Consider the following 19,409-nt stretch of genomic DNA (forward strand, 5'->3'; position numbering starts at 1 on the left):
AGGGACAGTTTTTTCAAGTACATTTAAATTTGTACTTGAAGCTCATCAATTTCTGATCCTGCAAATACGGTAATCATAGCTCAGGCACTCTTTGCAAATCTTAAAAAGCTGTCCCGGTTGCTCTTTCCACTCCTCATCCTCGCATTTATAACAGGTTAAAATGAAAAGGGAAGGGCAGTTCAGAAGGAGGAAAAAAGTCACAAATGTTATTTTGAAGACTGCAGGTATGCAGTGCCAGAGGACAATGGGCCCAAGCCCTTCCTGGAGCCGGTCACCAGTACTTCGAGGGCTGAGAGGGAGGGAGGGAGGGAGAGGAACACAGCACAAAAAGGTAACACTAGAAGCAAATAAATAATGAAAATATTAAATAAATATTAATCAATAATAAAGTGTATAAAAAGAACACCAGTGGGGAAATGTTTGCTTTCTACACCCCAGAAGCACATTGCTTAGCAAAAGAAATTCTCTTATTATGGTGATGGATGGCAATGAGAGCATATTTGCTACCAGGGGTCTCCTAATACACAGTAAGTGGGAGATAAATGATTTCACAATTCGCCATGGTTGATATTGTCGACGACTATGACTCATCCTTTTCCTTAAACAGTTTCTGCACTCTGAAACTTTAGTCCTTTCTCAGTCAAATTAAACAGACAGAAAAAAGCTTATGTCATGATTTTAGTAGTCAACTATTGAAAGACACAGTCAAGGCATCATGAAACTTTGAAATCCTGAAACAGACTTTACTTTCAGTAATATCTGTTTCACAGATAATTATGCTGTTTAAAAATATAAGCGTTTAGCCAATGTGTTATGATAACCTCACTGTCTTGGGAAAATTTTCAAGAATATCTGAAGAGATCTGTATGCTTGTCTTCTGTGAAACATTCACTATTTTTCCTGTGACTTATCCTGTCCTCCCTATGATTTCTTACTCATTCACAGTGCAGTAAAGAGAAAACAACACAGTTATGGAAGCAGCAAGACCTGGGGTCCAAATTCTAGATCAACGATTTCTTAGTCGAGCACTGTCACAGGTTCAATTTTCTGATCTTCTACTTCTACTAATTTATAAAGACTGTATGTGTCAATCCCAATCTTCCAATTTGGGACTGACACATACACACTACTGTATATAAGACAGATAACTAATAAGGACCTACTGTACAGCACAAAAAACTCTACTCAATACTCTGTAATGGCCTATATGGGAAAAGAATCTAAAAAAGAGTGGATACATGTATTTCTAGTACAGATTCACTTTGCTGTACACCTGAAACTAACACAACACTGTCAATCAATTATACCCCAATTAAAAAAAAAAAGATTGAAATACAATTCTTACCTTACCAGAGTTACGTATGTGAAAAAGTCTATAATAATTCTTCTACCCTTGAGTGCTGAAAAAATTAACTTCCCTTCCCTTAGTTTTCTGGGTGCCATCCTATCTTGTCCTAGTGATCCAGCTTGGTGCCATGGGGATGTTCTACACAAATGTGTGTGAAGTCTACCCACAGCCCGGCAGCACACCTCCACTCCATACCCTTTGCTCCTAATAACTACCACTCTGTTTCATTCTTTCTCCCTGATGCTCTGACAGTATCATTGTCAACTTAGAAGAACAGCAGTTCACTAATTGTCACAATGTCTAACACTGAAAAGACACCGAGGGGAGCAACAACAGAGCAAAATCAAATACACTGAAGGAAAACTTTAAAATTCTCTTAAGGAATGCCCACCCACTAAGAACAGATTCTATGAACAACTGCATCATCAAAACAAATGCCAACAACAGACTGTATGAGCAAAAGAATGTTCCTGCTCCCCCAAATTTATCCAAATCATCATTCACAAAAGGTCTTTGAAAACATTTGTATCAGTAAGAATATAATATGCAATAATAAGAAATTCCAGTTCTTGTTCAAGGAAGTAGTTATTCAGAAAAAGAAAATAAGGGGTTTTCATAATCAGTACCATGGTACGTTTATTTTATCTATCTATTCTTTTCTGTAATTAAAAAATAACTTGAACAATGAAAATAATGTCAACAGCTCTAAAACAAATTCCCAAGAGGACTGATGACTGATTGTGATTAAGTAGCACTACTGCAAAATTTAATACCAGTTGTTTATACTTGAAGCAATTTATTAAGTGAAGACATGGTAGTATGGCATAAAAGATCTATGAACCAATAAATTTTTTTCATTACAAGTCATAATGAAAATGTGAAATTATAGGTGATATAAAATATTAAAGTATTTTACAATTTTATTTGTCAATTATACCTCAGTAAATCTGGAAAAAAATTTTACATTACTGAAAAACTTCAGTTTTTTTCTGTATGGCCTTTCCTGTTGAGTCCAGAAATAGTTATGAGACTTTTATTTATTCCTTGACAAGAACCAAACAATTCTGGACAGGAACAATTATGGAATCCTCACCTCAACGAATATTAACTTAAATGCTCAGCATCGTACTAAATACCAAAGAGAAATACAATAGAACCAAACATCCTGGTCTTAAATGTTAAAGAACCACTAAATGTATTGAGGAGGCATGCCTGTCACAGAAATTAAATATCAGCTAGGTAGTTTAAAGTGCCAACACGGAGAGTGCTTAGAAATTTAGGAAAGGAAAAGAGCAACATAATGGTTCAAGGTTTAGTGGAAGTTGGAGGCTAAAACACTTGAAAACTGCTCAAGCAGAAAGGAGGCGGGTGTACAAGTGACTAGCACAAGAACACAGAACAAAGATTAAGAGCCTCTCTCAAACTCTTGTGAAAATCAAATAAGATGATATATTGAAAGGCTGATATTAAATATATGAATATTTAAAGGGCTCTCTGAGTGGATAATAAATAAATAAAATCTCTCTTCCCTACCCCAGAGCAGCCGGAAGTTCTCCACTTTGATTAATTTCACTTAATAATTTCACACCATTTCTTAAAAATGCAAACACTCCATCTGCTAAGTAGTGATGTCCACATTGTTGTGTGGGTGATGTTTCCTTCTGCGCCCTGAGAACTTGCAAGAGCCTTGGGGGGCTAGGGCACTGATGCATGGTTGCTGGATTCCTTAGGCACGCAGCACAGGTACCCCAATGTGACTCTTGCTCTCAGAGGCTGCGTGTCTTGTTTCCTCCACCTTAAATGCCAGTCCCACCACTCCTTTGCTGACCACCTCCTAAGCCTCAGGATTGTGCTAAAATATCTTCTCTGGAACGCCTTCCCAGTCTCCTAAGGCTGAGTTGGGTGTTTTATTCATGTTTCCATGGTACCCTGAGATTCCATTTATTTTAGCATTTATCACACTTTATTAGTAACTGGCTGTTTATTCTAAGTCTCTCCTAAAGCATGAGATCTAGCATCTCTGCCAGTATCTCTGGCATACAGCAGACACTTAACTTACCTGATGACGGGAGCAAGAGAAGAATGACAGAGGGAGATTAAGCAAGACCTGATATAAAGAAAAAGCTGTGCCAAAGACCTCTCTGTTTCATGTGGTAATGTTCTGACAGGGGTAATGTTCTATCAGTTGTTTCCTACAAAAGAAGTAAAAATAAAAATGAGCCTAACTAGTTACCCTAAATTTAGATGTTTCCATTATCAGTACGTTCTGATTATTTGCTTTTCTGTTTTCACATTAATTATAATCTCTTTAATCTTTAGATTTCTTACTTCTACCTTGTCTTTATTTTCCGTTTGTTAAATTTTAATTTTATGATTCAAAGGAAAAAATACAATTCTTTATTTTTGTTCCCAACTTTTTTTTTAATTGAAGTATAATTGATTTACAATTTTGTACTAGTTTCAGGTGTACAGCAAAGTGATTCAGTTTTATATATGTGTGTGTGTATACGTGTATGTGTGTATATGTATACATATATATATCCTTTTTCAGATTGTTTTCCATTATAGGTTATTAAATGATGCTGAATATAGTTCCCTGTGCTATACAGTAGGTCCCTGTTGTTTATTTTATATATAGTAGTGTGTATCTGTTAATCCCAAATTTCTCCCTCCTGCCCTTTCCCCTTTGGTAACCACAAGTTTGTTTTTCATCCAATTTTCTTAATTTTATACATTCAGCTACTGGACTTAAGTATCTAGCTTTCATCCCTTCACACTTCCATGGATAAATTTACTTTCTTACTATTTCTACACTTTCACTGAAATCTAACATCTTATTTCTTTTTATTACTTATCTTTATCAGTTGTTTAGTCTAGTTGAAAATGTTTACTCTTCCTTTTGTTTTAACTTTCTGCTAACTTATTTGCAAGTTTCAATTTTTTCTCTTAACCTTGTATATACTTTTTAAAATCCCCCTACCCCATACTTCTGTTATATTTTTTTTCTGTTAGGATCTGTTATCATAATGGCCTGCAAAAGTGATCTGGACCCTAGCCCTTCTTGATTTCTCAGGAACCTTGTATTAATGATCATTCCCTCTTTTTCTTTTTCCTCTCATTTAAACCTGCTTGTCTCTTCCATCTTAAAAATAAAGGAGAAGAAGGAAAGATATCTCAAAAGACTCCATTTTACTGCCACTGTTCTCAAGAGCTGCCTGTACCTGTGATTCTCATCTCCTCAGTATCCACCCCATTCCTCATCACATTTTAATCTCTGCATCCAGCCACTCCACTAAAAGTGCTCTGATTAAAAGGCACCAATAACCTCGGTGTTGCTAAATCCCAGGACATGCCTAATCCTCTTCCAAACTGACCTCGCAGTAACATCTGTCCCAGCTGAGCACTCTTCTCTCTTGGCTTTCAGGGCTCTCATCTTCCTTGCTTTCTTCTTCCTCCTCTTCCTTCACAGCCCTCCTTCCTAGTCTTCTTGACTGACTCCATTCCCTCCACAGGAACACTCAAACCACCTGGACGTAGGTCTAAGACTCTCCAGAGCTAGAATTCTCTCTACGTTGATGGCAGACTTTTTTTTACTGGAATAACGATGCTTACTAACATTTCATGCCAATCAGCCCTTTTCTGAGAAACTATTTTTCAAATTTTACTTCTATAAATCCATAGTTTCCAATATATACAACTAAATCAGAATGCTAAGAATCAGGAGAGGAATACAGATAATTAAATGCAGGGAAGAGATGGTCTTGCTTTGATGAGCTAACAGACATTCTTGAATGTCTTTACTGGTTCACACAAAAGGAGGCATAGGAGAGCACCTGTAGGCAGGTGTATGGACAGTCACTTTCTAATTTATTTGTTTCCTGGCAGCTTTGCCCCACTTCCAGGCAAGGCCATGGGATCACCATGAGGTTTCAAATGGATTCTATCAGTTGCCAAAAAAACCCACCCCAAACCAAAACCAGAAACAGAAACCTAATTTAATTTGGGCATCACCTCTACACAGTCATGCTTTAAGTGACACCTACTTGAGAGCAAGCTTTAGGGGGGAGGGAGGTAGACAGACGATCTAAGATGAGGCACACAGAAGTTAAATTACATATGAAGGAGAGGCTTTTTCTCTGTTTTCCACAGGATGTGAATAGGAAACATGTGACTCCAGTTGTTGCTGGCAGTCATTTTGTGATAAAGAGGGGAACAATCTTAGGATAAAGTTAAAGCTATGATGACAAAGGGACACTGAAAGGGACAAGATCCTTGGTAACACTGCTGAGTGCTGAATCTCTGAACCCTGAAAGCTGCCCTACCTTGGAGTTTCCAGTTCTGACACAGGATTAATGTCCTCCTTATCTGTAATCAATCTAAGCAGGAATTTGTTACTTGGAGCACTCACACTTCTCATGTGAGTCAAGTGGCAAAGGTCAAGACTGGGGCTTTATCCCTGCTGAGGGGATCTCTTAATCCATCGGGATCCTTGGCAACTCAAACCCACCAAGATCAAATCATAAGAAGAAAGCTTCTTGGAAAAGTCCTTTGACACAGGGAGGCAGCTGTGATGCCAATTCTTTGCCTCCCTCCCTCGAGGGGAGTGGTAGCAATTCAGGAGTGGAGAGCTTCACTTGAAGACTAACATTTTTTTTTTATATCTTTATTGGAGTATAATTGCTTTACAATGGTGTGTTAGTTTCTGCTTTATAACAAAGTGAATCAGTTATACATATACATATGTTCCCATATCTCTTCCCTCTTGTGTCTCCCTCCCTCCCACCCTCCCTATCCCACCCCTCCAGGCGGTCACAAAGCATGGAGCTGATCTCCCTGTGCTATGCGGCTGCTTCCCACTAGCTATCTACCTTACGTTTGGTAGTGTATGAAGACTAACATTTAAAGCAAGGGTTCTTGACAAGGATACATGGGTAGAATCCAGGAGGCCAGGGAAATCGTCTTTACTTTCACTAAACGCTAACTGACATTTAGCATTTTCTTCATCTGTAATTCTGTAACCAATAGCAACTACATTAATTTTTGTTATCTCAAAATACTGGTAATTAAAGTTATTAAACGCACACCAAGAGCTTGTTACTTGATATGTTAATAATCACATCTATTACTATGTCACAAATATTTTAAATACGTTGATACTGTGTTTCAGTATACTTGGTTTCCTTTAATCCTATTTACTTTTGTACTGATCACTATCCTGAGAAGAAGTCCACAGTTTTCTTTCTCACTAGACTGCAAAAGGAGTCTCAACTGCCAGGTTTAGTTTGTTTAAGTTATATGACATATTTGTATCTGTTTCTATTACTTTACTTTGTTCTTATTATCCCTAAGCTTCTTTATACTACCCCCACCCCCACTTCTGAATGAATAAAGAAAAATTTTCTTTATTACCCTCTTTTCTTCCATCTACATACTCAAGTTCTATTTTTTAGAAGTTACCCTTAAAAAATTAACATGCATACCTGATAAGAAGTTTACATTTAATCAATGCCTCTATCTTCTTCCTTAATAACACAAGGCTCTTAAAAGGGCTGCCATAACAAAGTACTATAAACTTGGTGGTTTAAACAACAGAAACTTATTCTCTCACAGTTCTGAAGGCCAGAAGTCTTAAATCAAGGTTGTTGGCAGGGCCATCTTCCCTCTGAAGGTCCTAGTGGAGAATCCTTGCTTGCCTCTTTTGGCTTCTGGAGCTCCAGGTGACCTTGGCTTGTGGCTGCATCACTCCAACCTCTGCTACTGTCTTCACATGGCCTTCTCCTCTGTGTCTGTCTCTTCACTTCTGTCTCTTATAAAGACACTCATCATTGGATTTAGGACACACCTACGCAATCAAGGATGATCTCATCTAAAGATCTTTAATTTAATTACATCTGCAAAGACCTTTTTTCCAAATAACGTTTCCACATTCACAGGTTCCAAGGATTAGGACGTGAATGTACTCCGGGGAGACCACCATTCACCCCCGCTTCAGAATGAGACTCCAACCGCCACCTTTCATCGTATGTGTTAACTGCCCACTATGCAGTTCCACCTTACTGTAATTATCCCCTCAATGTTTCGTACAGTCAATGTTTGTTAAACTTTACCTACAGATGCTTGTCAGTCCTTACATTAGTCAGGGTTCTCCAGAGAAACAGACCAGTAAGATATTTGTGTGTGTATAAAGAGATTTATTTTGTAAGGAACTGGCTCATGCGATTACAGAGGCTGGCAAGTCCCAAGATCTGCAGGGTAAGTCAGCAGGCTGGAGAATTGATGGTGGAGTTCCAGTCTGAAGGCTGGCAGGCACGAGACCCAGGGCGCGATGATGTTTCAGTTTAACTCCGAAGGCAGGAAAAAGCCAATGTCCAGTTTGAAGGCAGTCAGGCAAGGCGAATTCTCTCTTATTTGGAGGATAATCAGCCCTTCTGTTTCATCCAGGCCTTCAAGTGACTGGATGAGGTCCACCCACAACAGGGAGGGCAATCTGCTTTAATCTGCTTTATTCAATCTATCAATTTATGTGTTAATGTCATCGAAAAATACCCTCACAGAAACACCCAGAATGATGTTTGACCAAATACCTGGGAACCCTGTGGCCCCGTGAAGGTGACACATAAAATTAACCATCACAGTACTCCTCACATCTCAATTTTCCCTTCTGTGTTTCCTCCTTCTCACTTATTCTACATCTTTTAGAACTTCTTTCAATGAAGATCTTTAAGGGTAAACTTGCTTTTTCGGGTAAACTTGTCTTTACACATCTGAAAACTTCTTTCACTTTCCCTCATTCTTGAATGATAAATTAGGGTAAAAAGTCTAGATTGTTATTGTTCTGTTAGCACACTAAAGATAATATTCCATTGTCTTCTGCTTCTTATGTTGAGAAGAGGCTGAACAAAACATTTTAATTATGTAGGCTCTCAAATGTTACCTACTTTTTACTTTTGCATCTAATATTTTTAAGAAGTAAAATAAATATGATCTATTAATCACCAATTTTAACCTCTTCGGATATATTCTGAAGAAACAAACTTTTCACTACTTTTTCATATAGAATTTTAAAGGAAAAGGAAACAATATAATATCTTCTGTACACCTAGAGTGCTGGATATATCAATCAACATTGCAAGAAGGGTCATACGTAGCTGAACTGTCAGCAAGTTTAATTGCCAATAGCTATCCATTATCGTTTGTCTTCTATACTTAGTTACTGTAGATCTCAAATGGATTTTGATTATTTTTTACATCCTTAGAACTTATATATATCTGTTGGATGTTCTCCATGACATAATAAAAAGCATCTTAACAGTAATTTTAAATGATGGCTAACTCAAATCACTTAACTTGAAAAGTCATGTTCAGAAATAATTTCTATTACAACTGATGTAACAAATACTTCATGCATAAGAGATGCTATAAATCAAAATAACTAAAAATCACTGCTAGGTTCTTGTACAATCATGGTATCATAGTACACATACACAAGTGCTAATTATTTTATCCACATCACTCCCCATTCCACAAAAGCATCATAACACTGAATACAACTATTTCTGAGGCTCTCTTTTCTGCTGGCTCCTATCCATCATGTATTCCTCCTGCCACAAGGATGGTTCAACATCCACAAATCAATGTGATACACCACATTAACAAAAAGAAGGATAAGTCATATGATCATCGCCATAGATGCAGAAAAAGCATATGATAAAATTCAGCATCCATTTATGATAAAAACTCTCAACAAAGTAAAATGGGTAGAGAGGGAATGTACCTCAACATAATGATAAGCCCACAGCTAACATCATACTCAACAGTGAAAACCTAAAAGCTTTTCCTCTAAGATCAGGAAAAAGACAAGGATACCCACTCTTGCCACTTTTATGCAACACAGTACTCGAAGTCCTAGCCAGTGCAATTAGACAAGAAAAAGAAATAAAAGGCATCCAAATCTGAAAGGAAGAAGTAAGACTGTCTCTATTTGTAGATGACATGATATTGTATATAGAAAACTCCAAAGACTCCATCAAAAAACTGTTAGAACTAATAAACAAATTCCATAAAGTTGCAGGATACAAGATCAATATATGTAAATCAGCTGTGTTTGTATATACTGATAACAGACTATCAGAAAAATAAATTAAGAAAACAATCCCATTTACAATCACATCAAAAAGAATGAAATAGGGTCTTCCCCCGTGGTGCAGTGGTTAAGAGTCCACTGGCCAATGCAGGGGACATGGGTTCGAGCCCTGATCCAGGAAGATCCCACATGCCGCAGAGCAACTAAGCCCATGCACCACAACTACTGAGCCTGTGCTCTAGAGCATGCAAGTCACAAATACTGAAGCCCGCGTACCACAACTACTGAAGCCTGTGCGCCTAGAGCCTGTGCTCTGCAACAAGAGAAGCCACGGCAGTGAGAAGCCCTCGCACTGCAATGCCCCCGCTCGCTGCAACTAAAGAAAGCCTGCGTGCAGCAACAAAGACCCAACGCAGCCAATAAAAAATAAATAAATAAATACATCAAATCTAAAAAGAATGAAATACCTAGGAATAAACTTAACCAAGGAGGTGAAAGACCTGTACAATGAAAACTATAAGACACTGACAAAAGAAACTGAAAAAGACACAAATAAATGGAAAAATAACCTGTGCTCACAGACTGGAAGAATTAATATTGTTAAAATGTCCATTCTACCCAAAGCAATCTACAGATTCAGTGTAACCCCTACAAAAAGTCCAATGACATTTTTCACAGAAGCTGAATAAACAATCCTACAATTTGTATGGAAGCACAAAATACCCCAAATAGCCAAAGCAATCTTGAGAAAGAAGAACAAAGCTAGAGGCATCATGCTTCCAGATTTCAAACTATATTACAGGACTACAGTAATCAAAATAGTATGATATTGGCATAAAAACAGACACATAGATCAATGGAACAGAACAGAGTCTCCAGAAACAAACCCACACATATATGGTCAATCAATTTCCTACAAAGGAGCCAAGAACATGCAATAGGGAAAAGACAGTCTCTTCAATAAACAGTGATGGGAAAACTGGACAGCCACGTGCAAAAGAATGAAACTGGACCACTATCTTACACCATACACAAAAACAACGGTCCTTGTTTCATGCAAATTTCTATTGACACAGTTCCCCACTATTTCTTACATTTCACAGGTGCTAGCTAAGTGTGTGATATTGCTGTTATCCCTTGAATTAATGATGTTAGTTAAAAGAGATGACTCATTCTCATGAAAAAAAAAAAATTATGGGCTAGGAACAATGTCACTCACACTAACAGGAGAAGTATTTGTCCAGAGGCTAACTGACCACTGACTGAAGGAAGGACTTAAAGTGAAACTGCTGAGGAAGGAGGTAAGAGAACATGAAAAAAAAAATCATGAAATCAGTCCCTATGGAGGACAATTAGAAAAAAAATAACACGGTGAGAGACTATTCATATGAGAAAACAAATGAGAACAGGAAGTTTAAAGTTTTCATAATCTGAGATGTTTGTAAACCAATAAATGTAAGTAATGAGAAAAATATTTAAAGTTTATCCTAAATATACAAAATAACCAATGAGGTTTGTTGAAGTGGGTCTCAAGATTGGCCGATAATAATAGAAAAGAATACTTTACCTAAGAACCTACTATTCGGAGGAAAAAAGGAAAAGCAGTTATTTTACATCAAGACAATGTTCATCCTTCAAGAAAATTTAAGTGAAAAGAAGCATTCAGAATATGTCTGAGAGATAGAAATGAGACTTTGACGGGGGCAATATACCAAGGTCAACTGGCCAAATGGAGTAAATACAAAAGTTCTTTACAGATCACAAAACTGGTAGACAAGATAGAGTACTGATAGGGGTTCCAGTCATCTACAAAACTGCAGAAATCTCATTTAGCTAAAAGCAGGATGTCTAACAAGTTCCTGATCTGCTTTACTGTTCATTTTGTCTCCCAAAGGATAATTGCTAGGGATAACCAGAGGAAAATGCTACCCAGAACGTAACATATACCCAGACTGTGAAGTGACTAGTAACTTGGAAGAAAGCAACCTATCATTTTACAGTACGCAAAACCCAGGGCAAAAAAGCTGGGTAATTACAAATCATCTTGATGAGAAAGGAAATGAAGAAGCCAGCAAGAATGCACAAGATAAATTCAACTTTAAGGAAGACTCGTACAAAGTAAAGGCCAATGCAGGATGACAATATAGACTTATAAAAATTCTCCCCAAAACTAAAAAGCCCAGAAAGAGTTGAAAGTTGCCAATAATGACAGGAACAAGCAAAGGGGCTTCTCTCAATCCCTTCCCAAAAGATTTTTTTCTGAGCAAGAAGAATAGGAAAGAAATAGGTCCACCGCTCAGGGCCAACAAAACAATGGATGAAAACATTTCTCAAAAACTTTTTTGCTTGTTTCCCTGTAAAGGAGAACAACCTGAGAACTAAGACGACCAGAGCAAGGCTAAAGCACCCTGGAAATGGGTTGAGTTCATAAGAAAGCAAATATATTCTTAGGATAGGTCTCCCAGTTCAGTAAAACTGCCGTTCATAGCTTGTGCATTCATACTGGTTTCTTCAAGTAATCTCTCATCCCATTAAAATAATTTATAATTACCCAGCTTTCTTTGCCCTGGTGTTTGCAAACTTAAAAATGTTATAGTTGCTTTCTTCCAAATTTCTAGTCACTTTGCTTTACATCATCAAATGCAAAGACTACTTCCCAGTCCTCAGCGTGCCATCCTCCTCAGCAGTGTCAGAGGTAGCAAACCACTTAACTTTTAAGACAATATATATTTCTTTGGTCTCTTCCTTCTCCTTCTCAGTCTTCTTGGCTATCCAGTTGTCCCAGCACCCTCTGTTGAAAAGACTGTTCTTTTCCTCACTCAATTGTGTTGGCACCTTTGTCAAAAATCAATTGATCATAAATTAAGGGTTTATTTCTGGTTCTCAGTTCTATGCCATTGATCTATATGTCTATGCCAGTCCACAGTGACTTGTAAGTTTTGAAATCAGGAAATGTAGCCCTCTAATTTTGTTTTTCTTTTGCAAGATTGTTTTGACAATTCTACGTCCACATACATTTTGCTGGCCAATTTCTGCAAAAAGCCAGCTGGTATTTTCTTAGGGTTATTGAATCTGTAGGTCAGTTTGGGGGAGTGCTGTCACTATAACAGTATTAAGTCTTTAGATCCATGAACATGGGATGTCTTTCCATTTACTTAGGTCTTCTGGAATTTCTTGTGACAGTATTTTGTAGTTTTCAAGGCCAATGACATTTTAAATGATATTAAAAATATATTTTCTAATTGTTTGTTCTGGCATACAGAAGTACAATTGACTGTGTGTGTGTTTGTATTGATCTTGTATCTAGTGACCTTTCTAAATTTACTCAACTTTAAAAAAAATCACTCTGTAATAATAAATGAGAAACAAAGGTTTAATGACATTTAATTACGGATTAACACAGGCTGCCTTTCTCAATCCATGGCAGATGGTTGTGTATCTCATATGGTATCTGAGGTATCCTGAATGAAGAGTGATCCCACAAATGTAAAGCGGATGTCAGTGACTCCCTCACACATGTGTTTTTTCAGTTTATTGCAAAATAGCATATATACTCAGTTACATGGATTTATACATGATACCATTTACTTTTAACTAAATGTCCCTCATTAAATGGACAATGCCTTAAAAACATCCCTACAAAATAAAGCAAAAATAAATTGGAAGAGCTGACATTTCTACTCTTGTACAACCTCTTTTTAGTTACCATAGAAGGTTTTAAAAAACCCAACTAATCAGATTTGTAAAAGAAAGCCCCCAAATTAGAAATAATCATGAAACACTATTAGAAATACACTTATTACAGCTGTTATTAGCTATTAACCTAAGTGTTAGGCTTTAAGGTACTATGTCAAAGAAGACCAATAGTGTGGTTTAACATTTCTAAGTATAATACATATATTGGGGATAAATGTACACGCACAACCAAAAAAGTCTGTGCCCCAGTACTACAGGGAATGGGTTAGAGAGGGCACCAGTAGACACAGGGAAGCCAGTTAGGAGGCCACAGTCTAGGTAAGAGATTAGAGAAGGTTGCAATGGATGTGGAGAGAAATAGATACATTTTAGAGATATTCACGAATTTGGATCAACAGGACTTGGTAATTAATTAGATATGAGGGGGTTGGGGTCTAAAGATGATGTCCTAGTTTCTGGCATAACACACTGGGTAGAAGGTGGTGTTGACTGAAACAGCAAACATTGGAGGAGAAACAGATTTTTGGAGGAAAGATGATGAACTGTTGTGGACATACCAGGCTTGAAAGAAAATTGAGAGGGAGAGAATAATTCCACTCCCTAAGCATACCTCCAATAAAATGTTATATATTTTATGTAACAGAAGACATGTACACCATGTTTATGACAGCATTACTTGTAACAGTCAAAAAACAGGCAACCCACATGTCCTTCAACAGCAGAATAGGTAAAATGTGATATATTCATGCACTGGATCACTGACAAAACTATTGCTATATGCAATGACATGAATTTATTTCACCAGTATGATGTGAGCAAAAGAAACTAATCACAAGATGAAAAAGAATACATACCATGATTCTATGTATATAAGTTAAAAAGCAGGCAGAATCTCTAGTGTTCAAAGTCAGGACAGTATTTACTTTTGGGGAGGGAGCAAGGGAGAAGTAGTGATTGAAAGGGGACTCCCAGGGAGCTCTGTGGAGCTCATAATGCTCTATTTCTTGACAAGGTTCAGAGTGACGTCAATGTGGTCGCTGTAGTAATTCATCAAGCTGTGGACGTATGATGGTGTATTTTTCTGTGTATGTTATAGCAGACAAATACTGTATGACTCCATTTATATGAGGTTTCTAGAGTAGTCAAATTCATAGAGACAGAAAGTAGAAGGGTGGCTGCCAGGGGCTGGGGGGAGAAGGAAAGGCATAGCTTAATGGGTATAGGGTTTCAGTTTTGCAAGATGAAAAGACTTCTGGAGATTGGTTCCACAACAACGTGAATCTAGTCAACACTACTGAACTGTACATCTAAAATGGTTAAGATGGTAAACTTCATGTTACATGTATTTTACCATAATTAAAAATTAAACGAACAAACAAACCAACCCTTCAGTAATTTTCTACTCCTCTTGGGATAAAGTCCAAAATCCTAACACAGCCTAGAAAGTACTGACCCACTTTTTCACCTGTGCTGTATACCACTCTTCCCCTTATTCTCAACTCCTTTCAGTTCCTCAAGCACACCAAGGGTTTCTTTGTACCTTTTGGTCTTCATATATTTTCCTGGCCTGAAATGGTCTTCCTTTCTGTGCCCCTTTTAGTTTAATATCTGCTCCTGCTTTAGCCTCAGCTTAAACATCGTTTCTTCCGAGAAGCCTGCCCTGAGCATCCTAGACTGGGTTAGTTCTCTCATTTATGCTCTCTCAGCATCCTGCTACTTTCCCCAAGAATTATTATTAAATTATTACTTGTGTTATTATCTGTTTAATGTTTGTTTTCACCACTAGACAATACACAGGGGCTGACTCACCTCGCTTCTTCCACTAGACAGCCACCAGACAGCATGAAGGAACTTCTTGTCCTGCCTGCCGTACACGTGTTTAATAATTATTTGCTGAATGAGTATTTGAAGAGCTGTCCCACATGAGTTTAGGATTTCTGATCCAGATGGATTATAGTCTGGTGACAACATGCAAATGAGAAACTGCATCATTGACAATGATCTTTGAGCAATCATAAAAGAGAGACATTAGAAAACTAACCTGTGTAAATAGCACTCCAATATTTATAAACTGATAAAGATGGACTGTGTAGATTATGGGCTAGTTAGGGTACTATTAATCCCTAGAAAAATTTCAGAAATAATTATTCAAGGAATAATTTGTAGACACTTAGAAGAGGAAGCTATAATCATGGGGTGCTTGCACAGGTTCACAATGTGTGGGAGACAGAATAATGCCCTCCTCCCAATCCTCCCAATGTCTCCATCCTAATCCCTGGGACCTGTGAATATGTTAGGTAACAGGACAAGAGGGAATTAAGGTTGGTAATCAGTTGACTTTAAAATACAGAGATTACCTTGGACTATGTGGGTGGGCCCAATGTAATCACAGGGTCTTAAATGTGGAAGAGAGGTAGGAAATCAGAGTCACAGAAAGCTCTGAAGATGCCTCACTGCTGATTTTGAAGATAGAGGAAGGGGCCATGAGCCAATGAATATAGGCAGTCTCTAGAAGCTGGAAAAAACAAGGAAATGGATTCTCCCTCAGACCATCCAGAAGGAATACAGTCTTGCCCAACACCTTGATTTTAGCCCAGTGAAACCCATTTAGGACTTCTCACTTCCAAAACTGTAGGATAATAAATTTGTGTTCTTTTAATCCACCTGGTTTGAGGTAATTGATTACAGTGGCAACAGGAAAATAACATACTATTAAGCCATAAAAATGCACTTCTTCTCCTTCCTAGCAAATCAGAAACAAAGTAAATACAATATATTTGTTTTTTTCCATCAAAGAACTTGATTATGTCTTTTATGATATCATAAGACAAAGAAATATGTACTACATGCAAAGTCAATAAAGTAAATTAGAAAATGGTTAAATGCCCTCCCCACTCCCCCAGAAGTGCTGATTAATGGAATAATGTCAACCATCTTAGAAGGTTTTTAGAAACACACTACAAGGGTCTGTTCATTCACACTCTTCCGATACGTTTATCAATAACTTAGAGCAGCGTTCTTAACTTTGGGTCCGTGGACCACTTGAGGCCTCAACAGGCATCTGAACCTCTTAAACTTTATTGAAAACTCTGTGTACATATACACAAATAAGTATTTTTCATCAGAAAGGTCCACAGCTTTCATTAAAGTCTTAATAGGAATCCATAATCCCAGAAGGTTAAGAACCACTGACCTACATGAAGACACAGGAAGTATGCTCATCACCTTCACGGGTGACACAAAGCTGCTAAAAAGAGTAAAGACTGGATGAAAAATCAGGATTCAAAAAATATCCTGAAAGGCTGAATGAACAGGCTGAACCCCGTAAAGGTAAAATCACTTGGCTTAGGGCAGCCTCTATGAAAAAGACCTAGAAGGTCTAATCAGCAGTAATCTCAGTATGAGTCAGTGATTAGGGCTACCAAAAGAACCTACATGACTCTAGGCAGGTGTTCAGAATGATGGAAAAAAAGCATTCTACTCTTTTCTGCATTGGTGAAACCAAGTTGCAATACTGTTCAATTATGCTTTTCTCTTTGGGCCGCCATAACAAATGACTACAAACCTGGTGGCTTAAAACAACATAAATTTATTGTCTCACAGTTCAGGCCAGAAGTCAAAGTGAAGGCGTTGGCAGGGCTGGCCCCTTCTGGAGGCTCCAAGGGAGAAATAGTCCCATGTCTCTCTCCGAAGCCTCTGGTGGTTGCCAGCAATCCTTGGCACTCCCTGGCGATGGCAGCGTAACTCCTATCTCTGTCTACCTCTATCTTCCCATTGTCTCTCTGTATCCTCTCTTCTCCTTATAAGTACACCAGTCACTGGATTTAGGCTCCACCCTAAACTAGTATGATCTTATCTTGATCCTTAACTACTTACATCTGCAAAGATCCTATTTCCAAATAAGATCACATTCTGAGCTTCCAGGTGGACATGAAGTTTTGTAGGACACTATTCAACTCACTGCATCCTTTAAGTGGAATATTGCTTTCTATGGTTTACAATACCATATTCTTAAGAATGGTCAATAGAAATAGGAATATGAAGTCTAAGGGTTAGAGGACTTGAGTCAGACAAGGAAATTAACTACTGTCTACAAATTTTTGAACTGCCTTTTTTTCCTCCAAAAGAAAAAAAGACTTTCTAACATTCTGTTTTCCAGAGATGAATGTGGTAGATTTCTGTCACTCATTTGTTCAAGCTTGAGCTGTAAAACCATTGGATAGTAATGCTGAGGCCTCAGATGGGTGGTTAGACTTGATGATCACTGATGACTGTTAAGTTCTTAGATTCTAAAATTCCTTCCCCATGTCTCCATCTCCATGGCCCTTTTAACTGGCCATTATACAGTATCAAAGAACCATAAAGCTCTACTAATACAGCAAACACTGTGTGGGAGAGTAGGAGGTAGAGGTGAGTAGGATGCCAGCAAGAAGGTACACATTGTAAAGAAAACTCAGAAGCCCTAGGAACGAAAGAATATCAGAATACAGGTAGGTTCAGCATGGTGAGCAAGGGTGAGATGCATGGCCTGAGGGAAGGAAAGGCTGGAGCCAGACCAAGCAGCAAGTGCCTTGTATACCACAGTAAGGAGTTCAGATTTCCATTCTAAGGACAATAAGAAACCACTGAAGGGTAGTTTAAGCAAGGAGTGACATGACTGGGTGAAGCTTCAAGATCACTGTGGCTACCAGGGAGAAAAGACTGATGGAAGTTAAGAGAAAAAGCAGAAAGACCAAAAAAGGGTAAGAGATGGTAGCTGCCTGTACTAAGATGGCAGGAGTGAAAATGGCAAGCAACAGATAGATATGATACACCCTGAAGGTAAACTGTGGAGGATGGATCAGATGTGGAATGTGAGGAAAAGAAGCCAGGATGAAATTTGTTTAAATAACAAGAGCGGACAGCGATGTCATTTACTGAGATGGAGAAGACTGGGGAACAGTGGTAGCAGACTGGAAGGCAAAAAATAGATATATATCAAAAGCTCCATTTGAAGCCTATCAATCTGGAGGTGTCTCTGAGAAATTTAAGTTAAAGATACCAAGTAGGCAGTTGAATATACGAATCCAGAGCTCAGAGGAGAAGATTAGGCTAAAAGTAAAGATACAGGAAGCTGTCGCAGGAGGCATGTGGAGAGAGGAAAAAATTGTTGTCACAAAGAGTTCTCTTATTTCTTTACAAGAAAATATTTTTGGATTACTGGATATTGTTAAGTGCCCATTTATTTTGCTTAAGTTTTATGATCTCAAACCTCAGTCAGTTGGGTTCTAAGATTTTTCTCCAGCAACATTCAGCTGCTTGGGTGACAGAAAGCATGGAGAAGATGAATGGAGAAGATGAATGGAGAGGAGCTCAGATGTTGGGAAAACAGGGAGCTTCTTCAAAGAAAAAAAAATAGGGGGCAGAATTCATTTGCAGTGCACACAGGGGAAAGAGTGGGAATCATACTGTGTACATGGATTAAAAAAAGACAAATTCACCCAATGGCATACAGCAAAGTGCACCAGCCCCATTCACCCCATCACCCCCAGTCGCCAGAGGCAACCACTTTTAACTAGCTGTTTTTTAGTTCTTCCGGTGGTCACCTTCCACTAGTTCTAAAAAGGCTTACAGCCATTATTTCCTGGTTTCTCAACTTTAGACATTGTGGATTTACGATGTCACAAATTAGGATTCTGCTCACTTATCACTTCTCCATCTTCCCTCTCTTCTGATTTTATTATTTCATTATTTTCCACTGCAGTTAAACCTTTCTAGTTTCTGCAATTACAGACTATCTCTTGAATCCTCACCTGTGAGATGAGATGAAGATACTGGCCCTCACCTGTCCCTAATATCTCCTTTCTCTCTTCTATTTCTCCAGCTTTGTCATCTATTTATAATTGTATACTCTTAAGGTTGATAACATTTCCTTTCTGGTCTGCAATTATACAGGTTTCTCTGCTACACAAAAGTCGAGCATTCCTGTGAAACCTTTTGTAAGCCAAAATGGCAAAAGAGAAGAAGCAATTACTGCAGGACACATCTTGCTAACGGACCCACAAAATAAATCAAGATAGAGCACAGATGCTCACAGACACGGTTCACAGCTACGGCAGCTCAATGTTAAGATGCTGAGTGTCGTTCCGGGGCAGGAGCTTGGCGGGGCCGCTCTCACTGCTCTGGGTGCAGCTGCCTCTACACTGGCTTGTCAGGCTACAAAACAAATGCTGAATGCTATTTTCGCTTCTTGCCTTTTTTCCATTAAAAGCGAAAATCCTCCTCAGATTTCTGAAGAGGAAA

At 38.2% G+C, this 19,409-nt stretch overlaps 1 protein-coding gene across 1 annotated transcript in view; it reads right to left on the reverse strand.

Moving 5' to 3' along the window:
- The window catches only part of RNF130 (ring finger protein 130), a 108,166-nt gene that overhangs the window by 79,565 nt on the left and 9,192 nt on the right, over positions 1 to 19,409 (reverse strand). The window lies entirely within an intron of this gene.

The sequence above is a fragment of the Leucopleurus acutus genome, assembly GCF_964270905.1.
Source record: "Leucopleurus acutus genome assembly, chromosome: 3".
NCBI lineage: Eukaryota > Metazoa > Chordata > Mammalia > Artiodactyla > Delphinidae > Leucopleurus > Leucopleurus acutus.